General features: G+C 36.4%; 1 long non-coding RNA gene across 1 annotated transcript in view; it reads right to left on the bottom strand.

The window, feature by feature from the left end:
• Positions 1-259: 259 nt before the first annotated feature.
• LOC139083831 (uncharacterized) overlaps positions 260-17,370 on the bottom strand; it is a 116,690-nt gene continuing 99,579 nt past the window's right edge. The window contains exons 4-5 of the long non-coding RNA XR_011540798.1: positions 8,874-9,077; positions 260-2,448 (exon numbers count right to left, since the gene is read on the bottom strand). This is a non-coding gene — a long non-coding RNA (uncharacterized lncRNA). The remainder of the gene's footprint in view (positions 2,449-8,873; positions 9,078-17,370) is intronic.

Below are 17,370 nucleotides of genomic sequence, written 5' to 3' on the forward strand. Positions count from 1 at the left end.
AGTGGTTCTAGGCCCAAAAGCAATTTTGTTTTTCAATGGAATAGAGTAACATTCTGATTACTTGTGGTTATCCTGATTCTTGTCAAATTTCTGTCACATAAATATATTTATTTTGTGTGTGTGTGTTCATGAACTAAAACTGTACCTTGTACATCTTAGATAAATTAGTAAGTATTTCCTGTTATTCTAGGTAAATAATACTATATAAAAATTATGCCAAAAGACATTCTAACTTGTGAAAAAATAAATTACACCAAAATTTTCATACTTTTATGTCTCTATTTAAATTACATTGGTGGCCAATAAGCTATTACAATGATTGTTATTATTCTCTTTTGTTTCATTTTTGTATTGTCTGTGAGGAAAATATTTTCTATTCTTAAAGCTTCAGATAAAACCACATGGTTATTTTACATTTTCCATTCCATGTTTTAAACAGAATGCAGTTTATTTTACCAAAGTATTTCTAAATTGGTTTTTTTACTAATAAATACTCTTTTCATTGGCAATTTTTTTAATAAAGGTCATAAATTACATGATCTCTAAAGTTTAGTTTATACAGCAAAATAAAATAAAAGCCCACCATAATGAGATGGCAGAACTTGTGATCAAAGGAATTTTAAGGGCTATATGAACACAGTGGCAGATGGAGCATATTTAGTGGGCATGGCAACAAATATGCTGATAATGAGATTGCGTGAATGCAGATCAATATACAACAACATTGACAATCAGAGCCTAAAGAGAATGAGGAAGAGGAAGAGAGAAGTCACTTATGATTATGCAGGTTGTGGTGGGGAAGATGCTATATGACTTTTGGCATGTGCTAGGTACTCTGCTCAGTATTTTACATGCTATATCTTACTTAATCCTCACAGCGACATAGTGAGGCATGTAGATTATTTCTATTCTATAGATAGAGTTTCAGGGAGCTTGATTAATTTGACTCAGGTCACATAACTAATAAGCTATGAAGTTAAAATTTAAATTCATGTCTATCTGTGTATAATCTCAAAGCTGTTTCCATTTGCAGGATGCTGTTAAATAATTAGAATGTATTCAACAAACACCTGCTGATTAATATAGGCTGCGAAAATTTGGAGTAAGAGGAAACATAACGGCTAGAACTAAAAAACAATATATCTGGAGCTATAGACGTTAAAGCCTGGAGATAAACCCTTCAAAATTGTATTTGACCTGAATGTGGTGGGTGCCTAATACTGGTTGGAAGCTCTGGAATAAATAGAATACCAAAAATAGCTGTTAAGTTGAATTAGGACAAAGAAAAGGGGCAAAGCTAATGATTGTATAGGTTCAATTATTTTAGTAGCGTACAATCACAAAATATACTTAATTCATCCACTTGCATCCAGTTTACTGAAGCCTCAAATTGAATTACCTGAATTTTCTTAATGGATTTTTTTTTGCTGTTAAACTGAAAAGAGCCACAAAAACAAAAGCAAAAGAAAAGAAAAGAAAAGAAACACACCAAATTGTAAAAACTAATTTGTGACACTTTTTAAAAATTATTTTCTCTAGCTCACTTCAAAAAGAAACCTTAGAGACTGTAATTTACTTGTATAGTATAAAAATAAATTTGATCCAAAATAACCTTCAAATTCATGAACACATTACAGAGGTTGAGCAAAAATATGAGAGACAGAAATTTAGCAGGGAACACCTGTGAAAAATTTGACTGCACTCATAATTTGGCAAAAATGATGTAATGGTTTATACAGAATGAAGAAAAGATAAAACCAAATGTTGTATCACTTGTCTTAAAGAAGTAGCCAAAAGCAGAAATATGGACATATGTGGCTTCTAAAATGTGAAGAAGTTGGTTTCTTCACTCACTTGGCAAACGATTATTGAGAGCCTTATAATATAAGAAGTACTTTTTATAGCAATTATAATTTAAGAAAATAAAGGTTTTCATATAAGCATGTCAATAGTGTGTTCACTTCTTTAATAAAGAATGGAGAAGTTCTACTGTTACTTAGAGAAAGGAGGAGGAGGACAAACTCTGGAGTTAAGGCCCAGTAATTTATGTTTTAATCAGTCCTCCAGATGATTCTAATGTATGCTAATGTTTGAGAACGATTCATTGAAATTAAAGAGAAAACCAAACAACTATGTTGGCAAACTTAGATGATTTCCCCAATTTTGACAAGAAAATATTAAAGTAATAATTCTCTGAAGGAAAAAGAAAACTGAAAAAGAATAGAAATTATGTACTTCAGGTTATTTTTGTGTCAAAAAAATCCCTGTGTTTTGAGCCAACTCTGATGGCCAAGTGGTTGAAGTGCAGTGTGATCCATTTCAGCAGCCTGGGTTCAGTTCCCAGAGGCAGAACTACACCATTCATCTGTCAGTAGCCATGCTGTGCCAGTGGCTCACGTAGAAGAACTAGAAGGACCTGCAGCTATAATATACAGCTATGTACTGGGGCTTTGGGGAGGGAAAAAAAAGAGAGAGGAAAATTAGCAACAAATGTTACCTCAGGGTGAATCTTTCCCAGCACCTCCCCCTCCAAAAAAAATTCCTATGTTTTTAAAGGTAAAAGAATATGATAGAATTTCAACATATATTTATCAATGGAAAAAGATGATTATAATAAATGATCTCATAAAGCAGAGAAGAAATGATAGAAGAGAAATGAACAAACATTTATTGGTTGCATGCCATATACCAGACATTCACATGCATTCTTTCATTTAATCTTTACAACTGGTCAGCACCAGGGCAGAGTGAGTTCCTCCCTTTGTCTCTCCCCTCTTACTTGTAACCAGCAGGTCATCCATAGAACCACAAAGGATTCTCTGCATGGCACAACAGAATGCCTGAGAGATCCATACATCTACACATCTGAAGGTGGTTGGAATGGACCATATGGAGTCAGTGGAACCAGGGGAGCAGCAGAAGGAGCTTTCAAGACCAGAGGCTCCAGAAACTGTGGTATACCCACAATAGAGGTCTCAGGAACCAAGGTAGCCCACACTCCCAGAGGCTGCAGAAATCACTGTGGCACCTGTGACTAGAGGCTCCAGGAACCACAGTGGTACCTGTGGCCTAGGCCCCTTTCCCTCCTCCAGCAACAGCACCTCCAACACTGGCCCTCCCAGCAGCAGGCACTGCATGCAAGACCCCAGTATCCCTGGCAGCAGCAGCAGTGCCTGTGACCTGAGGCTCCAAGAAGCACAGGCATCTGAGACTAGAGGCTCCAGGAACTGCAGCAGCATTCAAAACTGAGCCCCTTCTCCTCCTCAGCATTGGGAGGTTTTGCCTGTGACCTGAAACTCGAGGAAGTGCTGAGGCACACAAGAAGAGGCTCCAGGAACTGCAGCAGTGCCCACCATCCAGGTACTCCTTTCCCGATGGAAGTGGCAGTGGCAGTGGTACCTGCAACCTGGCCTACTCAGCAGTGGTGGTGACACCTTCTAACTCAGTACCCCAAGCAGCAGCAATGCCAACACCCCCAGAAAACCTGGCAGTAGCAGTGCAGGTTATACAAGTGGCAGCTGGGGAGAGCCAGGTAACAGTGCAGCGGAGTCCACAAGCCCAGTCCCCACCACAGTGGTGCCTGCAGCTCTAGTCCCCCCAACTCACAGCAATGATGCCTGAAGACCCAATAAACTTGGACATGGCAGAGGTGCTCATGATCGCAGTGGGGGAACCCACAACCCAGGCAACTCCAGAAGCAGCAGAATTGCTTGCCAGCCTGGGGATCCTGGTGGCAATGCCTGTGACTGCAATGACACCATATGAAGCAAGCCACCAGCAACTTCAGAGGAACAAGCAGCACAATGAGGGTGATGAAGACACCTCTGGCAGAAGCAGTGAAGGGTGGAAAGTGGAGGCTTTCAAATAAAACCAGAAGCAGCTGAGAATCAAAGCAAACAAAGCCTCACCTAAATAAGAAAGGTGTTTTCTACTATAAATGTGCCAGCAGAGGAACAATTCATCAAGCACCATGAAAAAAACATAGTAACACACTATCACAAAAAGAAAATGACAATTCTCCAGAAACCAAACTTGATTTCATGGAAGATTGTAATCTAACTGATAGAGAATTCAAAACAACTTTCATGAAGAAATTCAATGAGCTACAGGAAAACTCAGAAAGACAGTTCAATGAGCTCAGGAATAAAATTAATGAAAAGAAAGAGCACTTCACTAAAGAAAATGAAACTCTGAAAAAGAACCAAGCAGAAAATCTGGAGCTGAAAAACTCAATAAATGAGGTAAAGAATAAAGTAGAAAGTATTGAAAATAGAACAGGCCATATGGAAGAGAGAATTGATAAGCTTGAAGAAAGAAATCTAGAAATGATTCAGGTGGAAGAGGAGACAGAACTAAGATTTTTCAAAAATGGAGAAATTCTACAAAAAGTTAGGAAAAGTAACATAAAGGGAGCAGAGAGCATATTTAAAGAGATAATAGCGGACAACTTCCCAAACCTGGGGGAGGAAGTAAATATACAAGTCTATGAAGCTAATAGAGCACCTAATTATATCAATGTAAAAAGACCTTATCAAAGACATATTCTATTAAAACGGTCAAAAGTCAATGACAAAGAAATAATATTAAGGCAGCCAGAGAGAATAAATATAACTTACAAAGGAACCTCCATAAGGCTATCAGCAGATTTCTCAGTAGAAATTCTACAGGCCAAGAGAGAGTGGAATGATATACTCAAAATATTGAAAGATAAACACTGTCAGCCAAGAATACTCTATTCAAAAAAGTTATCTTTCAAATACAAAGGAGAAATAAAGGCTTTCCAGGACAAACAAAAGCTGAGGGAGTTCATCGCCACTAGACTTGCCTTACAAGAAATCATGAAAAGAGCTCTCCTACCTGAAATGAAAAGGCAAAGGTATACAAAACTTTAAATAAGGTGAGAAATAGTCAGATAGAATCAGAAAATTTCAACTCTGTATCAGAACAGGTTAGTAAGCACTTAATTATAACATTAAGGTCAAAGGGAAGGAAAGCATTAAAAATGCTTATAACCCCTTCAATTTGGTAACAAACTCAGAATACAAAAAGGGATAATTTTGGAAAACAAAGACATAGAAGGTGAAGAGGAAAAGGATGGACCCTACATAGGCAAATGAAGATAAGATACTGTCAGAAGAAAAAGGAATATCTCATCTATGATGTCTTTTATACAAACTTCATGGTAACCACAAAACAAAAATGCAGAGCAGAGTCATGAAACAAAAAAAGAGGAATCTGAGAAACACATCACAGGAATTACCAAACTGAAACAACCAAGAGAAACAGGAGGAAAAAGAAATAATGGAAATATAGAGCAACCAGAAAACAAAAGATAAAATAACAGTATTGAGTGTTCATATATCAATAATCACCCTAAATGTAAATGGACTGAATTCACCAATCAAAAGACACAGATTGTCTGGATAGATTAAAAAGCAAGATCCAATAATATGCTGCCTCCAGGCGACCCATCTCAGCTTTAACACAAACATGGTTTTAAAGTGAAGGGATGGAAGATGATACTCCAAGCAAATGGCAACCAAAAGAAAGTGGGTATAGCCATACTTATGTCAGACAAAATAGACTTCAAGCCAAAGACAACAAGAGAAAATATGGACATTATATAATGATAAACAGGACAAATCATCAAGAAGATATAACATTTATTAATATATGTGCACCTACCATAGGAGTACTAAAGTATATAAAGCAACTCTTAACAGACCTAAAGGTAGAAATTAACAGCAACACAATAATAGTAGGGTACTTTAATACTCCACTTACGTGAATGGATAAATTATACGGAGAGTCAACAAGGAAACATTGGCCTTAAATGAAACAATAGACTAGATGGACTTGATGCATACATATAGAACATTCTATCCATAAGCAGCATAATACACATTCTTCTCAAGTGCACATGGAACATTCTCAAAATAGACCATATGTTGGGAAATGAAACAATTCTCAATAAATTTAAAAAGATTGAAATCATTTCAAGCATCTTTTCCAACCCCAATGCTATGAAACTAGAAATCAACTACAAGAAAAAAGCTGGGAAAAGTCACAAAGTTATGGAGACTAAACAACAAGCTACTGAACAACTGTGGGATCAATTAAGAAATCAAAAGGGAAATCAAAGAATACCTGAAGACAAATGAAAATGAAAACACAACATACCAAAATCTATGGGATGCAGCACTAAGAGGGAAGTATATAGCAATACAGGCCTACCTCAAAAAAAAAGAAAAATCTCAAGTAAGTAATCTAACACCACACCTAAAAGAAGTAGAAAAAGAAGAACAAACAAAGCCCAAAGTCAATAGAAGGGAGGAAATAAAAATTTGAGTGGAAATAAATGAAATGGAGACTAAAAAGACAACAGAAAAAATCAAGACAGCATGGTACCAGCATAAAAACAGACACACAGATCAACAGAATAGACTTGAGAGCCCAGAAATAACTCACACATTTATGGCCAGCTAATTTTTGACAAAGGAACATACAATGGAGAAAGGAAAGTCTCTTCAATAAATGGTGTTGGGAAGACTGAACAGCTACATGCAAAAGAATGAAAGTAGACCATTATCTTTCACCATACACAAAAATTAACTCAAAATGGATCAAAGACTTGAATATAAGAACTGAAATAATAAAAGTCCTAAAATATAACATAGGCAGTAGGCTCTTTGACATCAGTCTTAATATATCTTTTCAAATATGGTGTCTCCTCAGGCAAGAGAAACAAAAGAAAAGATGAAGAAATGAGACTTCATCAAACTAAAAATCTTCTGCACATCAAAAAAAAATCATCAACGAAACAAAAAGACAACCTACCAATTAGGAGAAGATATTTGCAAGTCATATATGCAATAAAGGGTTAATATCCCAAATGTATAAAGAACTCATACAATTCAACAACAACAAAAAAACCTGATCAAAAAATGAGCAGAGGGGGCGGTCCTGTGGCAGAGTGGTTAACATTCTGCGTCTTCCGTTTCAGTGGTGTGGGGTCTTCAGGCTTGGATCCTGGGTGTGGACCCACTCTACTCATCAGCCATGCTGTGGAGGCATCCCACATAGAAAGCAGAGGATGATTGGCACAGATGTTAGCTCAGGGATAATCCTCAAGCAAAAAAAAGAGGAGGATTGGCAAAGGACTTTAGCTTAGGGCAAATCTTCCTCACACACAAAAAAAGTGAACAAAGGATATGAACAGATATTTTTCCAAAGAAGATATACAGATGGCCAACAGGCACATGAAAAGACGTTCAACATGACTAATTATTAGGAAAATGCAAATCAAAACCACAATGAGATATCACTTCGTGCCTGTCAGAATGGCTATGATTAAAAAGACAAGAAACAACGAATTTTGGAGATAATGTGGAGAAGAGGGAACACTCAGAGGGACATGTGTATGGTGACGGAGGGCAACAAGACTTTTGGTGATGGACATGACATAGTCAACACAGAAGTCAAAATATAACGATGTGCACCTAAAATTTATATAATGTTATAAACAAATGTTTATAAAAATGTCAATAAAAAAAAATCTTGCAACCCTCTAGTTAATGGCTGATGGCAGTGGTACCTGCTCACCCAATTTTGTGGTGACTCCATATACATAAAATATCATTCAATGAGAAATATTTTACACCATCATCTGAATTCCAGACATATTCATGATTACCTACTAGTTCATCTCTGAAAATGAAATACTCCAGAATGCCTTTCCTTGTGATATAAATTGGGTGGGAGGAGTGTTCATTATCAATGTTAAAGTGAAAATCCATTACAGCAGTATTTGAAATAGCCCAAATTTGGCTATTACTGTTTACTCTGGTCCACTGAAACAGGTTGATGGAGATCCTTTCATTAATTACAGAATAATGCAACCGCCCCCCAACATTCATCACACTTGGTTATTTTAAACTCCACTTACAGTATTTTAGCAGGATTTGCTGTGCTTAAAATTTCCTTGGAAGCAAGTGATAGAAACTCAATGTAAATTAATTTAAGTGAAAAGGAATCCACTGAAAGACCATGAACAAACTCAGAGCAACCAGACAGATGGAAAAACAGTATCTTAAGTCCTGTTCTCTCAGAAGCAAATCCTGAGCCAGGGATTTGGCTACAAGCAATTTATGAGACACTTCTAGGAGAAACCAATTAGGAAATGGAGAAACCAATTAGGAAAGGGAGAAACCAATTAGGAAAGGGAGAAACCAATTAGGAAAGGGAGAAAGGAAGACAGAGAGGAAGTTCATCCAAAGTGTGATTTCAGGTGAAGCCCAGACCCAGACTGAAGCTTAAGGGAGCTCTGAAGTATAAATTCCAGCGCAGAGTTTGTTTCCCATCCCTCCAGAGGAGTGAGCTCTTGCACCCAGAGATCAGTCAGGAATTGACTACAGCAGGCACCATCTGCTGTAACTGTTTTCTTGAAGCTATCCAAATGGTCAGGAGGCTCCAGAGGCCAATGACAATTCTCTGAAGCCGGTTGCAGGTATGAGCAATTAGCAGGAAGGCACAAGCTGAAGGATGAGCACTCAGAACTGGGGAAAAAAAGACCTGAGGGGATCTTGTTGGGAACCAATAGTGTCTGCTAAAGAGATGTGTGCACCTGAGCCTTAGGGCCAACTGGGGCTCGCTAATTGAGTGTTTTGAGTGTGTCTCATTTCCACTGTCTGTGCTAGATTCCCTACCCTCTGCCTGTAGGATACCTTTTCCTACAACATGGCAAGCATAACTCCTGTGTTCTGTATATTGCAGGTTCAGTTGGTGGAGAGAGACAAACTCTTTTAGTCACAAGACCAGAAATCCGTGGGAGGGACTCATTGAACTTACTTTTCAAGTGCTCATCTTTGACTCACCTTCTTCAACTGGAGGTCAAGGGGTGGGGTTGTAAGAATATGCTGACTTCATCCAGAGTTATTAGAGTATGGGCAGAGAAAGGTCGTTTCCAGAAGAAAAGGTTGATGCTGGACCATTGGTCCCATGTTTCTACACCAATAAGTGTAAACTGTGCAGACTTGAATGCTGAATGGGACCTCCCCCTGCATATCTTCTCTTTGATACTAAATCAAAGGAAAAAACGCAATTAAAAAGTAACCAATAAAGACTTTAATTTTAGAAGTAATAGCATTGGAAGTGTAAACGGGGGGAAAGAAGGCAAAATATGAATCTATATAATGCTCCAGGATAAGAAGGATAATTAAAATTTTTATTATTTCATAATAATACACACGTGCATATACATGCCCTGAAGATATTAATATTTTAAAAGTTTTCCCTTCATTCAGTTTTGAAATATTCTACTTTCTGGCACATGAAATAGCTTGCAATAATTGTGCATACCTGTTTGCATGCTTAATTATCAAGACAGATTTTTAAAAGGCTCATTTTTGTCTCATTCTCTCAGTGGAAAGGAATGATTCAAATTGCTTTTACTATAAGAAAGTAATGAAATGTTATTCCCACTCCAACAAAAATAACCAGTGTCTTCCAACGGCATATACACTTTTGTAATTGAAAGAATACTGTCATATTTTTCTGTGATGACAAAGTTCTCTTGTAAAGTTGTAATATTTATAAAATTTGAAGGAGAGAACTCTTCTTTGAAACAAAACTTAGTCTATTCTATTCTAAGCAAAATCCATCATTTAAATCATGCCCAGACAGTGATTGACAATTCAAATTGACTTTCATAACTTGGATCAATTGCACAATAGGAGTAAAATCAGAAATATATTTTGCAAAATGAAGAATGTTTTCATTATAATGTTCTTCCCTATGGCACTTCCAAAAAAATGAGCATTTCAGCACTTTAATATGAGGCATTACAAATAATAAATGACATACAATAGCTAGTAGACTCTATCCTATATGAATATTATATGCAACGAATTAATAATATATCACCTATATTCTATCATGAATTAAACAGAGGTAGGTATTTCTCTATGGATAAAAGTCTGTCTAAAGTGTGTGGTTTTGCATGTTTCAGAAGTTTGGTCAAGTGGCCAAGTCTGTTTACTATTATGCTGTTATAATTTGATTTATGTGGCAAGTTTCTTCTTAAGACACTATGTTGCAGTATTTACAAGATGTAACTCTAAATATTTCTTACTAGAAATAGCCTCAGCACCACAAACATGTCATCTTCACTATAATTAAAGTTCAGGAAAACCAATGACTTGAATCTGTGGATTTCTGTGAAAAGATACAATGAACAATCCATAGGTTTTCTTTTAAATAAACTTTATTTTTTAGAATAGTTTTAGCTATACAGAATATTGCAAAGGTACTACAGGGAGTTTCCATAAAGACTGTACCCTGATTTCCCTAATATTAACATCTTACATTTGTATGGTATATTTGCTACAATTCATGAATCAATATTGATATATTATTATTAACTAAAGTCCATAGTGTATTCAGATTCTGTTAGTTTTGGCCTAATTTCCTTTTTCTGCTGCAGGATTCCTTCTAGGGTACCACATTATATTTACTTATGCTGTCTCTTTAGGCTCTTCTTAGCTATGACAATTTCCCAGACTTCCCTTGGTTTTGATGATCTTGATAGTTTTGACAAGTACTAACTATATTGGTCTGTTATTTTGTATGGTGTCCTTCACTTGAAAAGTATCTGATGTTTATCTTATGATTAGACAGTTATTATGTATTTTGATGAGGAAGACTACAGAATTAAAGTCCTTTTTTCATCATATCATATCAAAGGTACATAATGTCAACATGACTTATTAAGGTTGATGTCAACCTTGATCTGAGGTAGTGTTGTCAGAATTCTCCACTGTAAAGTTATTATGTCCTCCCCTTTTCCATGCTGTACTCATTGGAAAGAAGTCACTATATGCAGCCCATACTTAAGGAGTAGAGTTATGCTCCCCTTTCTTGAGGGCAGAGTACCTACACACACTATTTGAAATTCTTTCGCATGCAAGATTTGTCTCTTCTCCCCATTTATTTATTCATGCAATTATCTACTTAAACTAGTATGGACTCAGAGATATTTCTTTTCTACTTTTAGTTCTAATTCAACACTATATTATTTATTTTTTGCTTGCATTGTTTCAGTTGGCCATTGGGAGCTCTTTCAGTTGGCTTCTATGACACATAGACATACCTCCATCATTGTTTTTTTTTTTCTACTTAGCACTTCCTTACTTTGGAAGGCACTATAAGATATTTGGCACTATAAGATATTCCAGGCTCATATTTTATATTTCCTGTCCTAGTGATCACTGCTAGATTTTTTAATCTTGCTTTTAAACAAACATGGCTAAAATAGAATATGTTTTCCTGTTCGAAATTTTTCTCCTCTTTTGGGTCAACTCTATGGATCAAGGAAATATGAAAAAAATAATAATTTAATAAAATTGAACACTGTGCATTGAAATAGATATTTAATGAGCATTATATAAGCAGATCATGAAATCAACTACTATCTCACCAAGAGGAAATATACAAACTGGAAAGCTTTCAATTGGGAATTTCACTTTGGACTAGGTAGTTATTCCCTTTGGAAAAGCAACTTATAGAACATTCCATAAATGATACCAATGACAGTTGGGACATTATCCTCAAGTGTCTGAGCATTCCTTTGAATTTATTTCCTTTGCCACTGAAACCTTCATCAGCAAATGTTTGAAAGCCTGGAGCCCTGATCTTGGGAACTGGAGTCTTAGCCTTGATCGTTTCTCAATTCTACTGATAAAGCCTTCTTCCAAAACTGCTCTTGAAGTTGCCCAAATTGCCTTTCCCTCTTCCCTGAGGTGCCAGAGAGCAATAATATTGATAAGAACAACAGCTCAAATTCCTTAAGAACTTTCTATTTGACAATTCTATGCCAAGCAGTTTATGTACATTGTCTGATTTAACCCTCCAAACAACAGTATGAGATAAATATATTTTAGAATCCAGCTTAAGTAATATCCTTACAGGCACAAGACTAGAAAGTGGTAGAATAATACACGCCTCTTAATAATTATATTATATTGCCTTTCATGGAGATCCAACTCAGAGATCTTGATTGGTTTTGAGGTGGTTGGCAGGATTGATTAGGGGAAAAAAAGCTTAATAATATTATTACATTGGAAGATTAGCAGCTATATTTTGGGGTAGAGGGTTTGTTTGTTTATTATTATTTTTGTCTGTTTGGTTTGTATTAGCATAAAACTAACACATGTCAAGACATAATGTTATTTCTGAGAAACTGCATTCCAAATAACCAAATTTCTGTTTCCTGAAACAGAGATTCTTTTAGTGATAGTTGAGTAGATGGTACACAGGTTTTGAGTCATGAAGAGCGGGATTCAAATTCTGATTCTGCTGCTTGCTAGTTCTGGGTTCTTTGATGTATTGCTTGAATCTCCTCAACCTCAGTTCCTCATCTGGGAAATAAGGAGGAGTACATCATTGTAAAAGGGTTATGGTAAGAATTAAATGAGATAATTAAGTCCAAGTTCTGATGCTTTAACTGTAGTCCAAGTATCTATGGAAGAACCTCATTAAAGAGAGGCTCAGAAATGTTCAAATTAAAATATGCTGATCTCTTTCATCTAGTTATTGTTCATTTCTCTGCCATTTGTAACAGTAGGATTTCTAAATGCAACTTTATTCCATGCCTTCTGATGAATTGTTAGGATTGTTATCTAAGTTTCTCCAAGTAATATTCTTTCCTCAGACATGGAACCGACTTCTAATCCTGGATGCTGCAGGTCTAAGTTTTCTCTCAGCCTTATCCTGGCCTCTTCCTCAAATACTCATGACTTAGTATCTCAGTGGTTGTGTTGTTCCTCTAGGTCAACACTTCAAGGCCTCTTGTCTAACATTTATAAAGATCAATATACTTAATTAAGAATAAAAAATCTCATTTGACAAATCAGGGATCTGAGGCTCAGTAGAAATTTTAAGTGCAAATGGAAGAATTTCTTTTTATTTTTAATTTCATATGCATGTTAATTTCAAATGCTTATGGCATTTCTTTAATTCAATACTGTAACTCATCATATGACAGAATGTAGATATCACTAGAATGAAGGTATTGATGTTATAAAATGGAAATAAGTGTTCACTTTAAAGACAGTATGAATCCCTAACCGATTTAGTAATATTCAGCTAGTTATTTAACTTTTCTTATTGTAATGTCTGTTTTCTCTCATACATTAACTCCTGGTCCTTTATAGGAATTGGAAACTCCTTTCTTATAGAAATACTAATAAAGATTGTGGGCTTTTGGGGGCAGATGGTCTTGGTCACCAGCACCGGAGTCTGCCGTTGAAGCTCAAAAGCAGCCCTAGACAACACGTAAACAAATGAGCGGGGTTTTGCTCCGATAAAATCTTACTTACCAAAATGCACGATGGACCAGATTTGGCCCACAGGTCATGGTTTGCCTACCCCTGCTTTAAACAATGAAGCTGGGCTAAATGAATTTTCACACTCAATTTTATTGCCTACGCTCTTTTTTCAAAAAGAAATATAAATAATGGACATGATTCTAAAGAAATCAATCTGACATATTACAGCACAGAGTGGATATGTAGACTATGTTAATACTGTGTAAAACGTGACACCACAGGAAAGTGGTTAAGAGTGAGGCCTCCGGAGCCAGAACTGCCCGGATTTAAATCCTCCTCTGTTTACAAATGGTGTAATCGTTAGAAAGTACTTTCCCTCTCCCTACCCAGCTTTCTCAAACACCAGTGGGGAATTGTGGCAGTTATAAAACAAGTCTGTAAATTCTTTGGCACTTCTTCCATTGAGAAGTGTGGTTTATGTCTCTTCCTCTTGACTCTGAACTGCCCTTCGTGATTCACTTGTAACCAACACAATGAAGCAGACGTGATGCTTTGTGTCTGCCGAGGCTGAGTCAGGAGAGGCCAGAGAGCTTCCACCTGGTTTCCTCTGCTTGCTCTGGCAGAAGTCAGCCCACATGTATGCAATCCAACTACCCTGAGAGCCACATGTGTTCAGTCCGGTCAACAGTCCCAGCTGATCTCCCAGCCTATTAGCCAGCATCAATTGCCAGCCCTGGAAAAAGAGCCACATTGGAAATCCAGTCAGTCCAGATATCAGGTGACTGTAGTCCCAGCTGTTATCTAACCATGACTGCAAAAAAGACTCTAAGCAAGAACTACTCAGAGGAGCCCTTACCAAATTCCTAACCCACAAAGTTGTGAACAAAATAGAATGATTGTTGTTTCACAACATTAAGTTTTGGAGAAGTTCTTTAATCAAGAGCAGAAACCAGAAGAGAAGCGATAAAAGCAATATTTCTTTTTATGCTTGTTCGAAAAGTTAAATACGTAATATGTGTAAAAGTACTTAGAATAATGTCTGAGTAAGTATTACACAGAGTAAGTACCTATGCAAAAAATGCTAGCTATTAATATAACGGTCAATTTCACCTTCCCGATAGAATGGAAAGTACTGAATTTTGACAATGAAATTTAAAAGAACAAAAATGGCTAAAGTAATGAGTAAGAGGTATTAAGATGTAGCGGAGTGACTTGTCCATCAGCCACAGTACCCACAGCCCATGATACTTTTAGGGACACACAAAAATGTCTTAATTTTCACTTCTTTTAAAATGAGAAGGAAAAATATCTAATAATAATAAATGCATGATAATGAATACAGTCTGGATTATATTCCTCCTTATACTAATGCAGTCATAACATATTTAAAATATTTCTTACTGACAAAAGAGCCTACAAAGGTGAGAGTCCCTAGAGTTCACAGGAGTCATAATGTGCCTGAATATGCATGGATTAATCAGAGTTTATAGTGCCCTTTTATTGCTTCTAGCCCTGATGTTACTCTGGAATTCTTGCTCATAAACTTGTAATTCTTATTTGAAAACTCATCTTCCTACCTGGGTCCTTATTCCGTACCCCATTAAGCTAACCCTTTGTGACAGCAATTCATAGTTGCAAGATAAACTGAAATTCTTATCGGTTAAAAGTCAAATGCTGCTGATGTCAGAAAGGATAAGAATGGATCTCAGGAGAAACATTTAGGGTGAACAGTATATGACTGTCAAAGAGATGCCAGATTTCTTGGTATCTCATACTAAATCTACTCTTAGTTTTGTGTGCTTAAGGACAGCTCTACTGAAAATTGTTTCATCTCTAAAACTATAAAGTAGGGTGATCACTAAGAACTGTTTGAATTTTATGTCTTTTCATTGGCTCAGGTTCATTTGGGCATGGGGAGGTTTCAAATCTTGGAAATATCTTTTAATATGCTCTGTGAAAGACAGTATCAAGAGAATGAAAAGGTAAGCCACAGACTTATCTTACAAAAGACAATATTTGCAAAAGACATATCTGATAGATGACTATTATTCAAAATATGCAAAGAACTCTTAAAACTCAACAATAGGAAAATAAACAAACCAATTGAAAAATGGGCCAAAGACCTTAACAGACACCTCATCTAAGAAAATATACAGATGGCAAATAAGCATATGAAAAGATGCTCCACATCAAATGTCATCAAGGAAGGGCAAATTAAAACATTAATGAGACACCACTACACACTTATTAGAAAATCTGGAACACTGACAACATCAAATGCTGACAAGGGTGTAGAGTAACAGAAACTCTCACTGATTGCTGAAGGGGATGCAAAATGGTACAGCCACTTCAGAAGAAAGTCTGGCAGTTTCATCCAAAACAAAACATACTCTTACCATATGATCCAGCAATCAAGCTCCTTGGTATTTACTCAAAGGAGCTGAAAATGTGTATCCATACAAAAACCTGCACATGGATGTTTATAGCAGCTTTATTCACAATTGCCAAAACCTGAAAGCAACCAAGATGCCCTTCAATAGATGGATATTGGATATCCATGGATAAATAAACTATGGTATATCTAGACAATGGGATATTATTCAGTGCTAAAAAGAAATGAGCTATGCAGCCGTGAAAAGACAGGGAGGAAACATATATGCATGTTATTAAGTGAAAGAAGTTGATCTGAAGAGGCTGCATACTGTATGATTCCAAGGATATGACATTCTGGAAAAGGTGAAATTATAAAGACAATAAAATGATACGTGGTTGTTTGGACTGCGGGGAGGGGATGAATAGGTACAGCACAGAGGATTTTTAGGGCATTGAAAATACTCTGGGGCCGGCCCCCTATCCAAGTGGTTAAGTTCACATGTTCTGCTTTGACGGCCCAGGGTTTCGCCGGTTCAGATCCTGGGCATGGATGTGGCACCGCTCATCAAGCGATGCTGAGGTGGCGTCCCACGTGGCACAACCAGAGGCAATCACAACTAGAATATACAACTATGTACTGGGTGGCTTTGGGGAGAAGAATAAAAAAAAAGAAGAAAAAGATTGGCAACAGTTGTTAGCTCAGTCTAGAAGAGAATTCTGATTTAGGCCTCTCTAAAAATAAACTACAGTCTGCTTTAGCTAACCCTCCTTGATTACTATTTTTAACAATTCTCCATATGTAGGGCACTTATACTACTGCTGTGAGAAAATATTCAAAGTAGTCCTTGCCAATGGGGGGCTTATAAACTAGTTTGTGAAGAAAGAACCTGCGTATGATCCGGTAACATGTGCATGAAAGTTCAATAAACTGACAAAAGAATCAGGTTCTGGTTCTAATTCTGTAACTTCATACTTGAAGAATTGTTACCAAATATTTTATCTCCCTGAGCTTCACTTTCTTCTTCCGCTAAATTGAAATAATTAAGCCTGCCCCATCTGTTGCAACATGTGTTTATGAGGGGGAAGAGGAGGATATTAGACATGAAACATTGAAATGGTAATGTAAGAGAGCAGGTTTGGTAATTGTAGTAATAATAGCAGTAGTGTTAATAGCAAGAAATAAGGTATAAACATTGGACTGACAGCCTGTTACAGAAAATTTGGATTTAGAAAGAAAGCTTCACAGGTATGCCTTTCCATTCAAAACCAACATTAATCAAGCATGCACTGCAAACAGAAAGCATACTGGCCCCAAGAATGTGAAAATTAATAGGAAATTATGCATATTTAAAGAGTTTTTACTCTAAAAGAGAAACTGTATAAAAATATATAATATCCTACAAGAAATTCAATGTAGACCATGAATTTCCAGATTATTAGATTTCATAACTTTATAATATTTTCAAATTTTGGGAGAGGCTCAGAGTGTTTAATTTTATTTTTTAAGGAAATTTAAAATTTTGTCATCGTTTCACACAAGAAAGGAAAATGTAATATCTCAAAGGAAGGAACATCATTACCTCAAAACAAAGGGTGATCTTTGCCATGATAAAATATTTTCACTTTAGCAACTTTATATATACTCAATCATTGATTTTATTCATTCTTATTTACT

Source organism: Equus przewalskii, chromosome 6 (genome assembly GCF_037783145.1).
Source record: "Equus przewalskii isolate Varuska chromosome 6, EquPr2, whole genome shotgun sequence".
Classification (NCBI taxonomy): Eukaryota; Metazoa; Chordata; class Mammalia; order Perissodactyla; family Equidae; genus Equus; species Equus przewalskii.